Raw genomic sequence first — 14,457 nt, forward strand, 5'->3', positions numbered from 1 at the left:
GAGTGAGGAGTTAGGCAACTGACAATCATCCAGTGGGCAATGCCACCTGGAGAAGGAGGTGGCTGGCAGCTCTAGTCATCACCCCTCTATGGAGAGCATTTCAAAAGAAGACTTGAAGGCTGGTGGTGGGAGGGATACTCTAGTTCATATGTGCTTTAGCAGCACTTAAAGTTAATAAATTCCTTTCAACTACTTGTGGTTATTGCTCAGCTCTTTTCTCCACATTCTTTTCCTGTTCTTCCCTTTTATTCACATCTCTTTGCTGCTGTCCAGACTCCTTCTGCCTGGCATGCTCACTGAAATCTTCCCCTGCCTGTAACCCCTACTTGTCTTTTAGGACTCAAGCTGGGTACCAGCTCTCTGGAGAACCCCCTTGCCTGAACCCACTCCCCTGCCAGTCTCTGTGATTGGGTTTAATGGATGTGGTTTCCCCTCCAGACTGTGGGCCCTTTGAGGGCAAGGCCAAGACAGTCTCCCTTACTGCTGCCTGCAGCCTCGATGATGTGCCTGGCATAGAATAGAGGTTCTAAGATGTTTATTCACTGGCGTAGTGAGCAAACAGAGTGAGTGGGAATGAACGAATGAGCACAATTAACCCAAACTACACTGCTTCCTTCTGTCAGCACCTGTATTTTGAGAGAAACATGATTTTATCTGGGGAGCTGGGGAGGATCTTCTGGAGGAGCAGGTATTTGATCTGGTATTACTAGATTTCAGCAGTCTGAGGGACAAATACTGATCAGTGGGCAAGAAGATCTAGCTGTGAACTCTCATGCTTTCATGTCCATACATAACATTCACTCCTTCATTTATTGTGATAAAATGCACATAACTCTAACCATCTTGATGACTTTTATATGTATAATTCAATAGTGTCAAGTAGATTCACATTGTCATGAAATCAATCTCCAAAACTCTTTCAACTTGCAAACTAAAACTTTGTACCCATTAAATAACTCCTTTCTCCTCCCTGTCCCAGCTCCTGGTATTCACCATTCTACTATCTGACTATTAATTTAATCACTCTAGTAACCTCATATATGTGCAATCATACAGTATTTGTTCTTGGTGTCTGGCCTATTTCATTTAGCATAAGGTCTTCAAGATTCATCTATGTTGTAATATATCTCAGAATTCCTTCCTTTTTAAAAAGTGAATATTATTTCACTGTACAAATATGTCATTTGTTTATTCATTCACATGCTGATGATCACTTGGGTTGTTTTCACTCTTTGGCTATTTGAATACTCTTGCTGGGAACATGGGTGTACAAATATTTCTTTGAGACCCCATTTTTACTTTTTTTGTATATTAATCCAGAAGTGTAGTTACTGGATCATATGATGATTATATTAATAATTTTTTGAGGAACTTCCATGCCATTTTCCACAGTGGCTGCACCATTTTACATTCCCATCAACAGCATACACTTTCTTCCAATTTCTCCATGTCTTCACCAACATTTCTTATTCTCTTTTTCTGGACAGTAGTCCTCATAATCTGTACGAGACTATGTCTTAATTGTGGTTTTGAGTGGAATTTCTCTAATGAGTTGTGATTTTTGAGAGTATTTCACATGCTTGGTCATTTGTATGTTTTCTTTGAAGAAATGTCTATTCAAGTTCTTTGGCCATTTTTAATTGAGTTGTCAAGTTGTAGGAGTTCTTAAAACGTTATAGATATTAACCTTTTATCAGATAAGATTTGAAAATATTCCCCCTTTCTATTGGCTGTCTTTCACTCTGTTGATTGTGTTCTTTGATGCATAGAAATTTCTAATTTTGTTGCAGCCCAATTTGTCCAGTTTTTTTCTTGTTTCTTGGGCTTTTGGTGTCACTACTCATTTTTGTGTGAATTAATTCTTCTAGTCAGACTTTGAAATTTAACATAATTTCTTGGCCTCTTTCCTATCTTACAATAATAAGTCTTACCAGGGGAAACCTCACCTGGAATTATCTGTAACATTACCCAGGTCCAGGTCCTGATACCTCAGGGTGGCAACAACAGGAAAATGGTATTTATGATGGGACAGTGCTGTGTGATACCCTTTGGGTATTGGGATGGAAGAAAAGACTCCTAAGCCCCTCCACCTCAAGAGAGGCCCAGCCAATAGAAGAAATGCTTGGAGACCCAGCCAGCTGCTTGCCAAGGTACTTGTTGCTAGGGTTCACTAAGAAGTTCACTTTTCACCAATTGTTGGAACCTGTACAAGATGCTATTTTTGCAGGAATAGGATGGCACTAGGGCCAGAAAATTGAAAACATTTGCCTTAGTTTTAGCAAGAAATCTGTAATATTTCTCCCTGGAGCCTGATTCACCTGCAGCCCAGTCCCAATAGGTGTTCACCTCCAGCCCACATCATGGAGTGGATATTGAATCTTGAATGTGGTCTTTGCTGGTATCCCTATAGCAAAGCAGGTGACCCCTCTGGGTCACATGGGGACCCCACTGGTTCAATACATGTACTATAGGGTTTGGCTCTCCCCCCGGCCCCAAGATTCCCTTTCCCCTGGGCACAATCTCCCACAACTTTTTGTTGTACCTTGAATGTCCGTTTTCTCTTAAGTTTGTGTGAGAGAGTCTGTGTTGTGTGTGTGTGTGTGTGTGTGTGTGTGTGTGGTGTGCGTGGTTGCATGCCTGAGTGTGGTGTTTATTCATCTGTGTGAACATGATGTGGTTGTATATGTGAGCACCTGTGCGTCAGCCTAGACAGTGTCTGTTTCTGTCCAACCCCCACCCACCCCCTCCCTGTTGTTCTCTCTGCAAGAGCATGACTCTCTCCTGTCTGTGGCTGGCCAACGCCCCCGCCTCTCTCCTGTAACTGGCTGTAATATAAGAAGTGAAGTACATTTTCCATTATGTGCTGTATTTATTCAGCACAGCCTGATGTTTTCTGCTCTTAATTAAAAAAATGTTTAAATTGGAATGTTTTTTATTTTCCTCTGAAAATACCCTCCAAAGGTAAATTGCCCTATTTGTATATGGTCATCAAATTGCTTTTCTCTGTATTTGTAACCTTCTGTACAAAACAAAAGCCCTGGTTCCCGCCCACCACACCCCCATCCCAGCATAGCTTCAGTCCAGGCCTTAGCAATATTTATATATTCTTTGATCTGGAGCTTAAAGCTAGTCTGACCACTCCCTCCCTCCTTTGGAGGGACACCAAGGCATGTATACCCCTCCCCCCCTCCATATCCTGGAAACAAGTCCTTAAGGCACAAACAAGAAGGAACCCAGCCACCAGAGGGCGCATGGACCTCAGAAAAGTATGTAGGGTGGATTCTCCTTTGTGAACCGCCTACCACCCATCAAGCAGTGGACTGAGCAGGGCCTGTGGGAGCGGTTAGGTGGCTGTTCCACAGGGGTTTGTAGAACTGTTCTCTACAATGCACCACTGTAGTTCCTTCGAATTTCCTCAGATTTCCTGAATTTGAAGGCCAAATGCCCAGTTGGACCCCGTGTATGCTAGGTACACAGACCCTGCTGGAGGATGGGGAAGCAGAAAATGCCAGAGTTGAATTTAAAGGGGACCTGAACACTATGACTGTGTCAGTACTTATTTTAACATATATTTAGAAAATAAATACTAGTAGTTCTCAAAACTCTTGATTGGTATGGATAGTATTGCTTAGCATTAAGCTTAAGAAAAAAAAGTCAACCTATTTAAGATTGATTTAAAGAAAATGATGATGTAAATAATTGTTCCAATGGTGCATGAAAGTAGCACCCAGATGGTATTGTGTTTCCAAATGTCTATTCCACACCACAGTGGTATTTCCAACTTAACATCAGCCTAACTCATCTCTTAATTACTCCTCTCCCCAACATCTTCTTCATGTTGGTAATGGCACAAAATTCCTAGTTACTCAGGCCAAAATCACAGAAGCCTCTTCCCTTTATCTGTCATATCCAATCAGTGAGAAAACATCATATGCTTAACTTACAAAGTGGGGTCAGAATCCATGGAAGAGACACCACCGCCACTGCCCCTGCGGTGGCCCAAGCCACCACTGACTCTTTCCTTGAACAGCTACAGAGTGACAGCCTGGCTCCGGTCTTTGTTCTCCTTTGCAAATCATTCTCCACTTGGCCACCAGAGTGTTGAAAACACAAGAATCATATTCCATCCCTCCTCAGCTTAAAAATTTCTGGTGTTTTTCTATTGTTCTTATGCTAAAATTCAAGCTCCTGCCTGTAGTCCCCAGGTCTTGCTCAATGGCAATGGCTTTTCCCTTCACCATGCTTTTCTCCAGCTCCCTTTGATTTCTTGCATATACAGATTTTTCTCTTGTCTTGGCAGCCTCACAGTTGTTGTCCTCTCTATCTTGCTGTGTCTGGCTCCTGGTCTTCAGAAATCCTCTTCATGATATGCTATCTCATCTCCCATTTTGATTCCCCTCATAAGTACTGATCACCCTCCCTAGTCTCAAAGAAAACCTTAGGCTGCATCCCAAACTCACATCACTGCTTGTTCTCATGGCCCTGGGTATGTTGCAGCTGTTCGTGATTCTTTGGCATTCCATAACCCACCAGGAGCCAGCCCACAAGGAACTCAGCTTATTCCTAGTTCTTTCCCCAAAACTCTAGCCTGCAACATGCCTCTCATCCTTCAAATTCACCTCTAATATTACATCTTCCCTGAAGTTTTCTTTGGTCTTCTAAAAGCAGGTATATAGTTCTGTCCCAACACTCATGCTTATTTGTGGATTTCCCCCCTCTTCCTTGGGGACAGGTCTGTGTGATTGATTATGCCTACCTGTAGCCAAATTACTTGCAGGGGAAGGCCGTGTGTGTGTGTGTGTGTGTGTGTGTGTGTGTGTGTGTGCATGCGTGTGTGCTTGTAGAGGACTCTGCTGAAAACAGAGCTTCTCAACTTGAACAGGAAGCTGGGGTAGGCAGGCATGGGGTGCCATCTGGTCCCAGCAGGAGGAATGGTGTGTCATACTAGCTGTGGGTTCAATTGCAGGTCACCTTCCCCCTGGCAGGGAGACTGAGCTGCCAAATACTAAGTGATTTTGGTTCTCTCTGAGGCAGACATTTCCCTGGAAGGACAATCTAGCCTTGATTTAGGGCCCAACATCAAGCCAGCTATAGCTAGGCCCAGTGGGGAAGGCAATGAAGATGCATTTCTAAATAAAAGGTTTGCTAAGCATGGGTCCAAAAGGGGCTTGGCACTGTGGCTGGGACCAGGGCCATGCTCATGGAGGGCCTGGTAGGAGCCCCATAATCTAAGCGGGTCCTGCCACATCTTCATTTGCTGAGGAGTTGGAAATTTTGATTCCTGGAAACCTAGCACAGAGCATAGTAGACAAGTTGGGGAAGGGGACATTATATTCAGTGAAACCATCTTGTCTTTGATTCCTCCAAGCTTGGTGAGACCTTGTTCCTTTCCAGCACTCTCAACCTACTGCCAATCCACATGACTCAAACTAGGCAGTGCTCTGAGCAGGGTCTGAGCAAGCTGCTACTTTTCTCCCCATGGACAGATTTGTCCCTGAGAACCTAATGTTTGCCCCAGGTCCTGAAGTGTGCAGAGTTGTTGGCAGGGCAAACAAAATGAGGTGCTGGGTCCAGAAAGCCAATTAAGCAAGGGTATTGAAGAGTAAGGATGGTGTGGAGCAGGAGCCTGATTCTTTGTTGAGTTTCACATATCCTGGAATTAACTTCTCCTCACTGGTTGAACTGAAAAAAATGCTTTCCCTTATGGGATAGTTTCCTGCTTATTTTAAGTGAGGAGTTTCTCAGGGCCGTTTACAGCCTTCCTGGGGGCAGGAGGAGAACAGATTTGCCTTATCTCAACTCATACCCTTGCATCACTCAAGTTTGTTGAAGTGCTAACTTCCAGCAAGGTCTTTGGAGTTGCCAGTTTCTATGGATCAATGTTTTTAATTAGATGGGTTTTCTTGTGTCTCCTTTATTGGACTGAGTAAGCAAATTAAATTGAGCAATTTGTTGTTAGGTCATTTAAATGCCAACTCGATTTCATAGCCTGGGTTTGTGCCACATCCAGGCCTTTCCAACTTCTTCCCAGAGTAATAGAATCAGAGGCTAACCAGAGGAGTAGGCATCCCTAGGAACCATAGGCAACCCTCTGATTCTTGTGGGTCTGAGTGCCTAGGGCATAACCCAACACTTGTATCTGGTCCACTAGGGTGAAGTGAGTGATTAGAGGGGTTTTAGGACTTGAGTTAGAATGGAACCATGGTGAGATTATACAAATACCTAGAATTTTCTGTGAACAAGGAACTGCCTTGTCTTTGAAGCCTCTGTTTTCCGATCTGTATAATGAGCGCTTCTGATCTGGCATTCTGGAACACTCTGGCTCTCAGGAGGTTGAAACTGCTCCAGTGTCACCAAGATATTCAACTGGTCTGTCCAATGCTGCAGGGGGCACAGCTTTTGGGATTAAGGCCTTGAGAGACTAAGGAGGTAAGGTGGGCAGATGCTTAAGGTGGGTGCTAGCAGCAGCCTGGCACCTGGTCTGGCTTGCTGTGAGTGGGCAGGCTGCCTCAGGCCGAAGACAGCTTTATTGATGCAGTTCCACCTCCAGGCTCAGAATACAATGGGGGCGCTCGTGCGCCATGAGTGGAGCTGACCTTCCAGGCTTTCCAAATCCTTGCCCACCCTCCCAGATGAAGGGGCTCTCTTGTGCAACCTGAACTTCAGGGAGGGGTGCACTCTAAGACCCCCAGGTAAAAAGGAATTTGAGAATGGGAGCCATGGATACAGGACATGGATATAGGAGGAAACCCTCTGGGTATCTTCCCCAGATCTCCCTATCCCCACATCTTCTATGGAGCCTGGCACCTTGCCCACTTCTCTCACTGCCAGGGACTCTAGACACATGTGTGAGCAGCAGAATTCCATGCTACAGAGCTGTTGTTGAAGCTGTTCCTTTTCTTCACCAAGGAAAGAGAAGAGGGGTATAGCTATTAGACATCATGATTGGGATCAGTACTGGGAGGGGGTAGGTCTGGGGGTTCTAGGTGGCCTTCCTGGCTTCTGGGGACACAAGTGTGAGCAGGCATATCTATCTGTAGACAAGCTGCCCAGACCTGTTGGATTCAGAAAAGCAATGACAAGATATGACAGACATACAGGGACAATGGCTGGAGGGCTCTAGCAGGGGCTAGAGACAGGCATTGTGGGCACTGGGCTTGGTAAATAGCATTAAGAAGGCGACAACCTGAGCAGGCAAATTGGGAATGCAGACAAGGGCTCTGTGACTGCGCTGGCTGTCTGCCTGTGACTCACCTCTGCAGATCGATTTCATCTCCGAGCACCAGGATATGCAATGTGCTTAGAAAGAGCAGCTGGGCTGGAGGCCCCTCTCAAAATGGTGGAACAATTTGGGATACACTTCCTTATTCCAGGCCCCCCAAACCAAGGCTCTCCTCACCTTGTCCCTTCTTTTACAAAGGCTGGGGTTCCCCATTGTGATTTTTAAAAGCCCCCTGCTGATTCAGGCGAGTGCAGAGATCCCTTCCAGCCCTGCTTGATCATGTTACCTTTTGTTGTTATGCCTTGTCCTTTTTCAGTGCCTGGCTCAGAGTAGATGCCAATAAATATTTGCTGAAAGAATGAGGGGCTCAGTGTGGTTCTTGATTTTTTTTTAACATGTGCAGATGTGTCTGTGTTTCCTAGTATGCCTATAAAATAAACACACAACTCTTTAAGAAACAATCCTGTGTCCATAACAGCAGTGGGTTCAGGAAATAAACCAGTTCGGTGCAGATGTGGGCCAGTGTGCGGGTAGAGGAACAAAGAGTCTGGGAAGAGGAACCTGGCCTGCAAAGAGTTCCAGAAACACAGGTCATTTTTGCAGGCATGGTCTTGCTCTTTCTTTTCAGTTCTGAGCATGTGGAACAGAAAATAGTTTTTCTTGGCCCCAAAACAAGGCAGTGAAGGTAATGACTGCCTAAATGTGCTGAGGGCTGAGAGTCTGTGGTACAGGACAGCTTCAGGTATTGTCTACAGAAAGGTACTGTTGAGAAGGCCATTCCAAATGTTGGTAACCACTGGTATGTGACCCCAAAGTTGCTCCTTAGATCCAAGCTGATAGCAGTAGTCCCCAGCTGAGTTACCACAGACCTGAAACACTAGTTTCTGGTGGGATTTTTACCCAGTTGCAGAGATAATATCACAGCCAGATGGAATAATCACTGATTAGTGACATTTGAGGATTTTGATTTGGAGCTGGATGAAACCTGATTTTTTGGTCTATTTTCAAGTCTTGCTGTGTATTGAATAATTTTGATTGATATACTGCTTAATTTACTGTCTGCTATTTTAAGAGTGAATATTTCATAGTGACCATAAGCTGATCCAGGAAGATCCTGGGTTTGGGTCTAGTGGTCCTGCAAAGCCACACTTGCAGGTTTTTCCTCTGTTAACAAAGAGTAGGCACTATGGTAAGTGGCCAGCTGGGAGATCATTGCCACACACACTATTTGGTTCTGCCTTACTTCTGCTATACAGCTTCAATGTAGACTTGGGACTGAGGGATTTGGAGGAGAAGTAAGGCTTGGACCTGCTCTGAGTAAGAAAGGAGGGAGAAATGACAACAAGGAGGTAAAAAGGAAAAATATAAGGGATATAAGGAAAAAGGGGAGGAATAAAATAAGGGGGGAAGGAAGACATCTGGGCTCCCATCCGGGTGACACATGGTAACAGAGTGAGGACAGATGGAAAGGCTTATCTACTTCTCAAGACAGTCCAACATTTAATACCTGGAAAGACAAACCTGGTAGCAGATCACGGGGGCCCTGCTCCCTATGCTGAGAATTATGAGAGCCATATTGGAAATGTGTGCTGTAGGGACTCTGGAGAATGAGGCTAGCTGTGGAAAGATGAGTACTTTTGTAGGCAGAGAACCAGAACAGAGTTTCTGGTAAGCGAAACAATATGCATGGAATGTGAGGTAAGAATCAAGACTGCTGTATTCAAAAGAGTGGTGAGAACTTTGTAGGGCTAAAGGAAGAAGGAAGGAGAAAAAAAGGGAAAAGCAGTTAGAGGTGTGATCTTGTAAATCCACTGTTTTGGTTTAGAAATGAGGTGTCTCCCTAAAATCTCATGTGTGAGACAATGCAAGAAGGCTTAGAGATGAAATGATTGGGTTATGAGAGCCTTAACCCACCCGGTGCATTGATGCACTTGAATGGACTAACTAGGTAGTAATTGAAAGAAGGTAGAGTGTGGCTGGAGGAGATAGGTCACTGAGAATATGCCTCTGGGTTTCTCTTTTGTCCCTGGTGAGCAGAGCCCTCTCTATGCTTCTTGGTGCCATGTCCTGAACTGTTTTTCTCCACCACATTCTTCCACTGTGATGTTCTGCCTCACTTTGGGTCCAGAACAAGAGTCAGCTGACTATGATCTGAGACCTATGAAACCATGAACCTAATTAACTTTTCCTCCTCTAAATTGTTCTTGTCAGGTACTTTGATCAGAATAGTGAAAAAGCTGACTGAAGCACCCATGAAAGCCAAGTGGAGGCATTTGCATTCTGTTAGGTTGTCCTTTGCCATGTTTGAAAGCAGAGGAGACACACAGTAAGATCTGTTTATCTTTGGTCAGCAACATGGACAAAGAGGAGGAGAGAGGTGAGAAGGCTCCCTGTGAAAACAGTCATCTGTTTCAAGGGCTCTGTTAGATAGGAAAACACACATAGATCATGTGTGATGCCTGATTCATGAAGGAACAAAATGCATATATATTGGAATGTTCATAGTACGAACTCTAGCCATGACTATGAACCCCAATCAAAGGTGTTGAACTTGAGAAACAAGACCTTGGAGTGGACCCGAAACCTGAGACCTAGTGGAACCAACTAGGTCACTTCAGGGATCTCCATGCATAAAAAGAGCTACTGGTAGCGCCTCCAAAGAAAAGAAATGTCCTGATGCTACCCATCATCTTGCCCTGCAGCCTGGAACTATCCTACCCTTGCCAGAGCTGGCCCCTCTGTAGACATCTCTGGGAAGAGTGAGGATGAAGGCCACTGGGCATGCAGTCTGGTAGGTGCATGAATAGGACCCTACACATGTGTGCTGCCAACCCGAGATTCTGGGAAGAAACAAACTTTGAGTAGCCATCCGTGTCTGAGTAACAGGCTCTGAACTCACCCCACCCACACACTGCATGACTCTCAGTTGTTTTAATTTGATATCAGGAAGAATGATAGAATTTTTGGCAAGCCTAGGAAAGAGGGGAAGGATTGCAATATTGCCTCCTCAAAATCCCAAGTCACTGGAATGGAAATTGGCTGCCATGTCAGGAAGGAATAAGGGAGAGAAAATTGCCTTGTGAGCAATTCAGCTTGGTCATAAATATCTCCAATAATCCTTCACACAGAGCAGTACTTTGTCGGGCACTGAGCTCTTTCTCATCTATCAATGCATTTGATCACCACAATGGATCTGTGAGGTAAACAGGGCCAGAACTAGCTACCCAGGGAGGCATGGGCAGACATGGGGCTGACAAGGAAACCTCCAGCCCTCAGTCCTGGGCACTGTTTGTCTATGACAGCTTTGCATATGATCAGGAGCAAGAGGACCTTATACTGCAGAGAGGAAGTTGGTCTCAAGGGCTAATAGCCTAGAGACAGGGTTGAGGGGATCAGGCTGTGTTCTGAGGAATCCTGACTGGTCAGCTACTCTCTCTCTCTCCTTTTTTCTATTTATATTGAGGTAAAATCCACATAACATGAAACATACCGTTTCAATATTTTAAAATGTACATTTCAATGGCATTTAATATATTCAAAATGTTACATAACCATCACCACTGTCTAAATCGATAACATTTCTATCACCCCAAAAGGAAAATCTGTGCCTTTTAAGCAGCCACTTCCCATTACCTTTGCTTTTCATTAAGAAAAGCATGCCATTAAAACATTTGTGGACTTTAGGTATAGGGTTGAATTAAATCTACTCCTCACTTTAGTGCGGCCGACAGCCTCACCCACAGTATGTACAAGGCCTCTCCCTTATTCAATTTTTTTCTCCCCATTTATCCCAGGTCCCCACACCTTTCCACCCCCTCCATGGGCACTCACTTTCATGCATTTGAGATGAATCCCTGAATATGTATGTGTTCTTATAAAATATAGTGTTGTTTTCAGTATATGTTTTTAATTTGCATAAATGTTATTGTGCTATAAATCTTGTTCTGTTTCTTATTTTCAAAAAAAAAAAAGAAAGAAAGAAATCAGCACTATAATTTTGAGATCAGTCCATGTTGCACATACATCTACTTACTTCAAACTGCTGCTTAGTTTTTTATTTAGCTTCACCATTCTGCTGGGGATAATGGAAAGAGGACCTCTAAAGAAAACTGCTTATTATATTATTTCTTAATTTAGACTCCTGTCTTCTAACTGATCCCTTCTCATTTGTAAACATAACAAAACTATTCATCTGTTATTTATCTTTTTACTTTTTATGTTATAATTTTGTGAACAGAAATTTATCATTTTGGTTAGATCTATCAATCCTTATGATTTGAAGGTTTTAGTATAGGTCCGATACTTGTCCTTTTCAAGGTCACATTTAAAAAATATATTTTATCTCAATGTCTTTGTTTTTACATTTTTTTGTTTGGGCTTTGAATTCCTCAGAAATCACAGTTTATATATGGTGCAATATGGGGATCTAGCCACTTTTCTCACCATTGTTTATTCAAAAACATTTCCTTTCTTGATTGATTTGTGATTCCAACATATATATGTATATATCTATCATATGTATGTGTGTACATGTATATATATGTATGTACATGTATATACTATTATACTGCTTATTATTTTCATTTGCCATCATTTTCTCCCTGTACCAGTACATACTATAATTCTTAAATGACTGCAGATTTGTATTATAACTTCATATCTGATATTACAAGTCTTCCTCTTTGGTCTTCTTCTATATGAATTGATAGCTATTTAAGGCCTTTATTCTTTTTGTATATTTTTTATTTCATTTATTCTTTTTACTTATATGCAACACCAGGGTACAAACTGATATTATCACAAAAACATGGCACGTAACCCACTCCAGATCAGCCCCCAGAACTCCCAGCATCTTCCTCCTGTGCCTTTCCCTCTACTCCACTGACCCCTCTTCAATTCATTTACAGTTTATATATATTTTTTAATTACTGTCCTAGAATACACCTGATGCCAGGACCCATCATGCCTCATCCATGCATATACATATGAGACTTTGGTCAGATTCATTTCACTGTTCTTCCCTTTTTTTCCCATTCTTCCTTTCTCCGCATCAATCCCCTTTATGTACTCTAATAATATTTCCTCTATTTTGATGAAATTCCCTTTGACTCTTTTTTTCATTTCTCTCTCTTTTTGTTTTTTTTTTATTCCCAAATATATTTTTTATTTGCATATCATATTTGACTTTTTGGAACTGGCTTATTTCACTTAGCATGATCATCTCCAGTTCCATACATACCAGAAAATGCCATAATTCCATTCTTCTTTATAGTTGAGTAATATTCCATTGTGTGTCTATACCATATGATCTTTATCCATTCATCTTTTGAAGGGCCCCTAAGTAGACTCCATAGCTTGGCCATTGTGAATTGTGCTGCTATAAACCCTGATGTGCCTGCATCACTATAGTATGCTGGGTTTAGATCTTTTGGGGGTATACCAAAGAGTGGAATGTCTGGGTCATATGGTTGTTCCATTCTTAGATTTCTCAGGAATCTCCAGAGTAGTTGCACCAATTTTCAGTCCCACCAACAATGTATACGAGTGTACTTTTCCCCCACATCCTTATCAACATTTTTTTTGTGTGTTCTCAATAATTGTATGGCCTTTGTTCCTTTGATGTTATCTTCTTAATTACTATATTCTCAAGCTCATGGTATCAGCATTGAGTTGGCTGCAGAATGGAAAGCCTTTCTTTTGCTCAGACTCTGATCAAAGAGCTACTCCTTCTGTGTTTGTTGCACCAACTGAAGTTAGTTTGTCCTCTGCTCGTCTTGGCTCCCCAGTTTCCTGCTCCCCTTTGGGGTGATGGCTTACACAATTTCCACAGGGGGTCAGAACACCAATGGAGCTAAGATCCATGGAGAGTTTTTTGTTTAATGGGCCCAGGTCTTTCCATTCTGTGTTCTGTGTACTGAATCAAACAGTATTATTTTAGAAAAATCTGGCCTGGGCTAAAAGGGTTCCTTCTGGTCTCCAAAATGGAATTCCCAAATCAGAGGCCAAAGTTCTCTGGCCATGTTCCAGGGGCTAATATCCAGAGGGTGGAAGGGCTTACTGGTGGGTGTGACCACAGAAGAACAGCTGCATAAAGACTCCCAGGTCAGGCCAAGGGAAGGTGGTATTGAGGAAAATTGGCCATTTCAAGTCAAAGTAATAGAAGAAATGATTACTGGGGGGCTGTCCTACTCAAAAGATTCCATGATTCAGAAAAGGATGTTGGCTAAGATACCTAGTATGACTGATCTTTGCAGCATAAAAGCATTCTCTTATGATCACAAACACTTCACTTCATTGTATTAACACATATTAAGCATTTTCTAGCTGCCAGTTTCCATGCTGAGCTCTGAAGGGAGGCAGGGAGTTCAGGAACAAATCACAAATGGCTTCAATTCTGGAGTTACACACAAGTCTCAGATCAATGGAAAGATAGAAGGTAAAAATTCCTAATGGGACACAATCACCAAAGTTTCGGTCAGGCTGAGTTGTCAGGATTTATCATCTGGCATGTTTACTATTGTACACTCAGGGCCTGGTGTGCACTCAATATCTGTTTAATGAAAACTCTTTAATGTTCCTATCCTGGGTGCCTGCGATCAATTGACACTTTAATGTGTCAACTTAGCCAGACTATAGTTCCAAAATATTCAATCAAGCAGGAGTCTATGTGTTATTGTAAAGGTATTTTGTAGCATGGTTAACATCTACAATGAGCTGAATTTTAAGTAAAGGAGATGGTGCTGGATAACGTGTGTGGGCCTCAACAAGTCAGTTGAGGTTTCTGTGAGGAAGAAGAAATTCTACCTGTGACAAAAGCATCTGCTTCTATTTTAGAGTTCCAACTAGCCCTTCCTGAGGGTTTGTTTTATGGATTTTGGACTTTCCTAGCTAGCCCCTTAATTAAGTCAGTTCTTTACAATAAATCTTCTAAAAAAAAATAAATCTTCTATTTCTGTATCACCTAACTACATAAAGGGTTCCACCAGAGAAATAGAACAAGAATGTGTGTATGTGTGTGTGTGTGTGTGTGTGTGTGTGTATGTGTGAGAGAGTGTGTGTGTGTGTGTGTGTGTGAGAGAGAGAGAGAGAGAGAGAGAGAGAGAGAGAGAGAGAGATTGACTCCTGGGCCTACATGTTGACCCCACCCCAGTGTGATCTTCCTGAATAATTGTTAGACTAATAATTGTACAAGGGCTGGGAATCTGAAAGCAAGGTGTCATGGTGACCTATTCCTA

This window comes from Callospermophilus lateralis, chromosome X, assembly GCF_048772815.1.
Source record: "Callospermophilus lateralis isolate mCalLat2 chromosome X, mCalLat2.hap1, whole genome shotgun sequence".
Lineage (NCBI taxonomy): Eukaryota > Metazoa > Chordata > Mammalia > Rodentia > Sciuridae > Callospermophilus > Callospermophilus lateralis.